Source organism: Phoenix dactylifera, chromosome 14 (genome assembly GCF_051530095.1).
Source record: "Phoenix dactylifera cultivar Ajwa chromosome 14, Ajwa_hap1_PhDact_Kaust_v1.1, whole genome shotgun sequence".
NCBI classification, from domain to species: Eukaryota; Viridiplantae; Streptophyta; class Magnoliopsida; order Arecales; family Arecaceae; genus Phoenix; species Phoenix dactylifera.
The window spans coordinates 14,996,412-15,004,937 of NC_143203.1; positions in this window are offsets into that span (position 1 = coordinate 14,996,412).

Sequence of the window (8,526 nt, forward strand, 5' to 3'; positions counted from 1 at the left end):
CTTGTTTTCTGTTCTGCACCATGATACTTTGTTCTCTCTAATGCTCATGGAAGTTAACTAATTACAAGTTGTGCTCGAGGAATTATATATGCTACAACCATTAACCATGTTTTTGATGGAAGCTTGTTTCAGCTGAAAAAAGGGTTCAGATTTCGCTTGCCTTTCAAATGGATATTATTTTTTCGAACTTGGAGAAGATTCAAATCATGTTACGCTAATCAGTGACTTTACCAGATCGGCATGAATTATCCTCAATGCTCCTCAAAAGTCATTTCTTCGCATGATCGAAAGTATTGAATCTTTTTGCCAAGCAGAATCTATACCAGAGATGAGGGATATAATCTCTTTTTTAAAAAAAAAAGAAAATTATCTTTAAAGGAATGGAATGGCTAGGCCCTATGAGATAACGAGCCATTAACAATCAGTTGACTCATTGAGTAAGGGCACCATAAAAAAACGAGCATTGATCCCCAATTAATCATTATGGCTAAAGGCAGGTTTCTTGAGTTGTTTTTGCGTCACGACACCTCCCACTATTGTCTCAAAGTGTGGAAACCAAACCCTAGAAAGAAACCCTAGCGGCCATCGCGACAGGGAGAAAAGATCGATACCTCGACGCAACTCCAGGGATTTTACTATCCGTCTTCTGCTAACTACGATTGTTCTTGGGGTTTGGATCGAGCAAAGCTACATGAGCTAGAGCCCTTGCTACAACTCTTACCACCTCCTTGGTAAGTCGAGTGGCAATGCAGCAGTAGCACCAATCGTGTGGACATGATGCTAGGCTGGATCCTAGTGATCCACCTAAAGATGGTGATAATGGTGGTGCCTCAAGGCAGCGTGATCATCAGATCCAGAAGAAGGGCAGAAGGGAGATAATCCACTTGATAGGGATCACAACATAATGGGGTAATGATTTCAATCTTTGGTTGGAAGAGGGGACAAGGGAGAAAAACAGAAAAGGTTACTTTGGCCATAACATAGGCAATGAGTCCAATCCAATTTGTCAGAATGTTTCATGCAATGTAGCTTAGTAGCTAGTACCATAGCCTGCATGGTGCATGGATACTTTTCCTCCTATTCTTTTTTTTCAATTGTTTTTAAAATGTAATGTAGAAATATAATAAGTTATGATAAATAGAGAACTTCAATTATCAAATTTTCATGGCATAAACGTTGAGCTTTGATAACTATCGAGCATAAACTCTAACCAGCAATATTGGTAATCATATGATAAATGGAGAAGTTTACACAGGCTGAGCCTTAGTACAGAAACTTTTTTCATTAATACCGGCATCATTAGTATCAACCATATGCGATGCGCAAGGTCATTTTTCCTCTCTTTTTTCCGGCTGACTTTTGAAATATAATATGACAATGTAACAAATTATAACAAAAGAATATTTCAATAACCAGATTTTTGTTGTATATTAAACAATGAACTTTAATGATAGTTGAGCACATTACTAATATCATTAATATATATTCTATATTAAGAAAATATCTTTAATAATGGTCAAGCATATCAATATCAACATCATTAATACCGGTATCTGTATAGTGAATGGAGAGCTTTGTGCCAGCTGAGCCTCTATTTTAGTTATATACTAGTTTATAACCTGCACGATGTATGAGATATAATTTTTTCTTCTTTTCTAAATAATTTTAATATATATAATATGTTTGGCATAAAATATGCTTATACTTGATATGTTTAATTTAAAAATATATAATAATTGAGTGTTTTATAATTCATGAATAAATCATAAAAATCTGCATGTAGTTCATGAATAATTGAACAGTCTTTATTGAACAAATTCTTTCATGGAGTACAATTCAAAGAATCAGATATCCAAGGAGAAAATTGATAGTATTTTTCTGAACTTTTTTTTTGATAATTGGAGAACATAGTTACAAACTTACAAATTCTTACAGCATAAATTGAGTCCCCATAGAAGTTTATATGTGGTGTTCCAGGTTCATTCACTCGAGTTGAACATCTCTGGTGGCAGCTAAAGTGAGCTTCTTCACTCACCACATGCACAAATCACAAAGGTTTAGCGATGCTCGAAGGGCTAAAGTATTCTGGGGAATAAGGTTCCTATGATAGCTATATGGAAAAGTTGCTTGTGTATGAATAATAAGGTTCGCCGTCTCGGTATCTGACTCTATGCCGGTGCCATACTAGCACAATATTGATACGATATAGTACGAAATTTTTTTGGCATATCGAGTATCGATACACCACCATTTTTGCCTAAAAACATGGCCATTGTTAGGATTACCCCATTATGCAATGACCATCATTGTACAATGACCCATATTTGAGTGCTGCTTATATGTACTCCATGCACCTTTGTACAATAAAACAAGTAGTCTTCGAAAATCGTGATAAGAATTGATAAAACTTTGTCTTTGGGGTTTTTTTTTTTATTGGCATTTTATTGTTCGGGTTGAGGTCTTTGTATTAAAATTTTTGTTTTTATTTGAAACCAAGTTGAATCTTCTTAAGTTCTAATAAAATAATTATGCATATAGACTAAAAGAAAACAAAAATCTTAAATAACTAATTAAAATCCCTCATAAGAATTCTAAACTAACCCACATTAACTTTCTGTTTAGAAGGGTGCAAATTAGGCTACTGGCCCATCATCGGTAGAATGTCAAACTTATTTTGACATGGTTCCTTGTCAACCATATTACAATTTGATGGTAAATAAGCAATTGGTTACTATGGCTAGGCTAATGTTCTTTAAATTGGATTAAACTAGGACTCCAAAATAAAATAATTTGATCCGAGAAAGAAGGAAGTAATTTCTTCAATCCACTTAAATCAAACATCTCATAAAAAATAATAAGAATTTTGAAAGTGCTTTAGGTTTTTTTTTTTTGCTTTTATTACTTGATTATAAACTCATATAGAGAGCCTCTATTTATACTATCAAGGTCTTTCAAAAATAGGATCTAATTCCTCTTCTAGTTGAAAAAGGTGAAAGGTTTCTTAAAAATAGTAAGAGATCGCATAATCTCAATATTTGTATCAACCTTGTCTACTTGAACATCACCTAATTCTTCCACAATTAAAAGATACATCCAATTAAATATTTATCTAAAAATAAAAGTTTTTCTTCGATAAGCCTATTTCAGACATTGCCGAACCTCCATATAAGCTGATTGCAATGAATCCCTTAGAAGACAGGGTCTTCATACTTGCGTAATACTTCCCAAAAGCTTTGACTTGGCACATGAAATGATAAAAGTGGACATTCAAAGTGGGCAAATGGTTCCAGAACAAATTCAGTGATCCTCCTAGTTCATGAAAGCTTGACTTAAACTTGGGTAAAGTCTCGTTGTGATCTAGGAAACCTAGGCATCCAGTGATACAAGTCTAAATAATACATAATACAAGCAATTACACATGCAATACATGTTTGAGGAAAAAGATAAGAGAGACCAAGTAATTGAATCCAATGTGTTTCGGAGTCAAATCAAAGAATCAATTTGGGAGCTGAATCAAGTAAGATAAAAGAGTCCATGCAGCTAGGGAGTCTTATCAAAGAAGTCCAATTTGATTAGAAAAATGAGAGAGAGAGAGAGAGTATTTGCTAGTTAACACAAATAAGAAGTTGATGGGATAATTGATTTTTTTTTTAAGATAAGTAGAAGAGGTTTTCACAATATAAAAATGCAAGATAGAATCAAGAGCGAATATTTCTTGATTTCAAAACTATCATTTTTATATATAACATAAACATCATGCGATTGCAGATATTCAGTTGGAGAAAATAGAAAGATATATTTATATCAAGTATATAGTTAGATGCATCAATTCTTACCCTTCAATTAGTGATTATCCATCAATTCAAAAATTTGAGGTTATGATTGTTTATTAAATTTAGTTTAATGAACCAATCATATAGCTCTTATATTAGTTTATTATAATTGAAGTGAATTTGAGATAATGTGAGATCTGAATTATGAAGTTGGTGGAGGTGGGGCCAGGCTGACCCCGAAGGAGGGACCAGCAGGAAGAGCCTTTAGTCAATAGAGGCAAGAAGAACAACCATTATAATGCACAAGAAATGCGGATGGGAGTTGGCTTTTTCTTCACCTGCTTGCTCTTACTCATTACAGCTTATTTCCTTTACTAAATGAAATATGGATGGTATTTTCTGCAAAGGGCTGTTCGGTAGGCTGCAACCAAACCGCTAGCTATGTGCAGCTCAAGACCCAAGCTGTAGCAACTTGACCTGAGGCCAAGATGAGCTGCAACAGCTCTTTTCTCCACTGCTTCTTCTTATGAGTATCAACATTCTTTGTCCTGATTATCAGACACTTGGTTTGAAGCTATTTAGCTTCTTTTTCTCGCATCTATTTCTCTCCTCTCTTGACTCTGCCCCTCATCTCTGTTGTAAATACAATTAATTTTTAATAAAAGCTAGGTGGCTCCTTTTGCCTCTCTTTGCATCAAAAGAAAAACAGCACGAAAAGCTGGAGACAAATACAAGAGAGATCTCATATTGGTTCCTATCGCCACATTCCCTACATTTGCTCAAGATCAAGGTCATGAAGCCGCAGGACAACTCCAACATCCTCTCCTTATCAAATTACACTGCTTTTCCTTCCTCTAATAGCCACCAGACAACTCCAACATCATCTCCTTGAGGCCGCCGATCTTGGTAACTTCATTCCCTCCTATCTACTCTCTTCTTTTGATCTGCTCCTCCACCTTCCTCTTCCTCCTGGATATTGACTCCAACAAGGCTATGTTGCTAACATCCATGAAGATAGGCCTAGATTTGGCCGTATCTCCAATCCTAACCCTGATTTCTAAGTGATTGTATACTCTGTTATTGCATCCAATTAATAGTTTTTTGAACTTGAAACTCCTATCTGCAACCTTACTAAGCAAAACAGAATTATTACTACAACATCGACATCTGCAACCTTCCAAACAAGATAGATTCAATTGCTTTTAACTCAATTGCATGCAATTCTAGTAGCATGCAACTTGACTTGCAATGCATCTTCTTTCCTTCGAAATCAAGTAGCCCCTGATATTAGAAATGAGTACTCTAGCTAAGTATAACTTTAACGACATTTTTTTGTCATCATTAAGCATGAACACTATTAACTTCTAAGATTAATTAGTTACTTTTATGATCACTAAGTACAAACACTATCTAGTGATGAAGACTGATAATTCAGGAATCGAGACTTAGAGTTTGTATACAATTTGCCCAAATTTGGTAATCTCAAATATTGTGATACTCTATGTTACAAATAGATATTTTAGAAATCAAAACTTTTCGGACACAATTTGCCCGAATTCAATAGTCTAGGTATGGACAAGAAACACATAGAGCTCGACCTTATAAGTGAGGCTTTAACCTTTTTTAACTTACACATAGCAGGAGTTCCTTTTTTATATGTGTTTATCTACATTTATGCACCTGTCCGTTAACCTCTGCATAAAAAAAAATATATGCATAAAAATAATTATTTTTATCAGTATAGAACATATAATTAAAAAAATAAAGGTAATTAAAATAAAAATTAAAGATAATACCTCTATTTTTTTTCATAGTTTCGCTACAAATGGGCGATAGCAAAGTATCTTGGAAAGACAGAAGAAAATGAAAAAATAAATAAACATCTTTTTTATTTTAGTTTTAATTTTTTTTAAAAATGAGGAAACATAATTAATTTTTAAGAGAATCAGGAACCCAATTGAATTACGTTCTAAAAAAATAATGCATACGAGATAATCTAACATATGCATATAACATATTTTGAACATGTGAATCCCAGTGGAGGGAGCCTACGGGTTGGAAAAGGTATGTGGAAACTTGCGGCCTGTATCGAACATTTTCTGGTAGAAGGAGCGCTCAGTGGGGGCAGTTACGTGGGTGAGGTCCCCCCCCCCCCCCCCCCCCCGATATTTTTGAACAAAAAAAAAAAAAAGAAAACATGTTTTCTGCCTGCTTCTAAAGATTTTCTTTCTTCTTCACAGCCTATCGATGTGGAAAAAATGAGTGAACCAATAGATTCTGCAACTATTAATTGGATATTGAAATTTGTATTTATTCCATATGTTCCTTTTGCTTTCTTTCCTAATTCTATTAAAAAATTGCAGCATGATGCTGTTTTTTTGGCTAGCATACATGAAATGTGGATGGGCGTTGGCTTTTTTCATGGCCAATTTTCTTTTACTCAATACACTAATTTCGTTTGCTAAATCAGATGGTATTTCCCACTAAGGGCTGTTTGGTAGGCGGCAACTTAACTGCATTAAGGTCTAGGTCGAGTAAATAGGTCAGCTTGTTTGTTTAGCAGCTGCCAGTCACTTATGATGGTAACTCGAACCGCTAGCTATGTACAACTTAAGATATATGTGAGAATTCGTGCAGGCGTGTATTTAGTCTTATATTAGTTATTTGCCGAAAAAATCTTGGGTACTTATATAGGACCAAAAAATCCAAAAAATATCTTCCGGCAAGTTTTTTTGAATGAGGTCGTGGGTTGTTACAGTTCAAGCTACAACAACTTGAACTGAGGCCTCGAACAACTGGAGTCAAAGAAGCGAGAGATCTCATATTGGTTCCTATCACCCCATTCCCCTACAAACAACTCCAACATCCTCTCTCTTCTACTACTCTATTCTCTTGGATATTGGCTCCAACAATGTGATGTTATCAAACCAATCAAAGATTGGTTGTTTATGGATTAAATGCTTTTTTGCATCCAACCCGAATCTAACCCAACGCGACCAATTGCCATGCTTAGTCTTGTAACCGCAAGAAGAGATTTTACAAACTTTCGCGGCTGGTACCATCGTGAACACAAGCTTTTCATGAATTCGGTAGAATATAAACGTATTAAATACATGATATTAGCATGTGTAGTTTACCATAAAATAGAAGCTTCAAATCCTATTTAAATTTAATTTTCAACACCAACTAGAACACGGCAGGTTGGCACCTAGGGCAGAAAGCAAGACGGTTTATATCCAACTATATACGATTTGGGTAAGATTCAGATGCTGTTTTTTTGGTCCAATCAGATCCAAATACTGATCTGGATTGTTAATTCAAAAATTTTCCAGATACGATTATGATGCGGATCCATCTGATTTTTTCGGATTCGGATTCGGATATCCGTATAATAAAGATAGTTGAAAAAAAGTAATTTAAGTTATGTTAAATCAAGGAACTAATTAAGTGATTAACCAAAGCTAAACTAAAAGGAACACTGATATCGAATGATCATCACTTAAGATAGTATCGTGAATACGGAATGCCTAATTCAACTAAAACCTTTCGAATAACTCTGCATGCCAGAAAGGCTCAAACATCTCATTCATCTAATTCATCCCTCTTTTCTCTTCATCATCTTCAAGCAACTAATGTTTCAAAGATCTCGTCCACTTTTAGTTTCCACCCGGTGATTACAACCAGTGACGATCATGAGATGCCTTAGAGGTGACATAAATTCCGTCTAATTCGGTGACAAGCAACCTTAAGCGGTATGTCCTTTATGAAATTATTAGTTTTTATTATTAATATATGCTTGTTAAAATTATATTTTTTTAATTAAATCTTTTCTTTATGATCATATCTTCATTGCTAGTTTGCATCATTAAATTTTGCTCAAATTTGATTAATATCCACAAAAAATATCCAATTTGTATCTGTATTCGGATAAAAAAATATGGATATGTTGGAAATCTGATTTGTATATACACAAATTTATAACAAATATAGATATACTTAATATTCAATTCGTATTGTATTTATTTAAAATAAATATAAATATTAATTTTGATATCCATTTAATATTCATATCCATATCCGTTGAAAAATATGGATACAAATATAGATATATCAGTATCCAATCCGTATCCAACTCCTTTTCAGCCCTATTGGCACCCCTTTCCATTTGGAAGAGGTATAAGACTTGAACCCCAGCCGCGGCATCCCCATTTTATTTCTATTAAAAAAATCTGCAACTTCAAATTTTTTCATATTTTAGTACACAAGTATTGTTTTCTTTTTTTTTCTTCTTCAAAACATATTTCTTTGCAAGTTAATATGACAATACAAATATGGGTCTTTAATTTAGTTTTTGAAGTGTAACTATTCTTCATGTTTCTTAGTTAAGATTGCCTAGGATGTCTTATCTTTAAAATATAATAGTTTAGAATTTTCTTAGAGTATAACAATCATTTATTTACTTATTTTTATCGACCTTTTTGTTACATGTTCCATCTCTCATTTCGGTATTCGCTCGCTTACATCAAATGACTCAAAATTTTCACAGGAAAACTTGTTTCCCCCATTTGATTTTGGGTCCATAATGTATAAATACAACTTCACAAGATTGGGTAAGGTCAGGTTAGATCTTGGGTCAGGTTAGATCTTGGGTCAGGTTAGATCTACTAACATGACTAACTTGCAAACCTTACAAGAGCAAACCTTCCACCGATTTCTGTTGATTCTTTCAGCTAACCATCACGGCATGCAATTC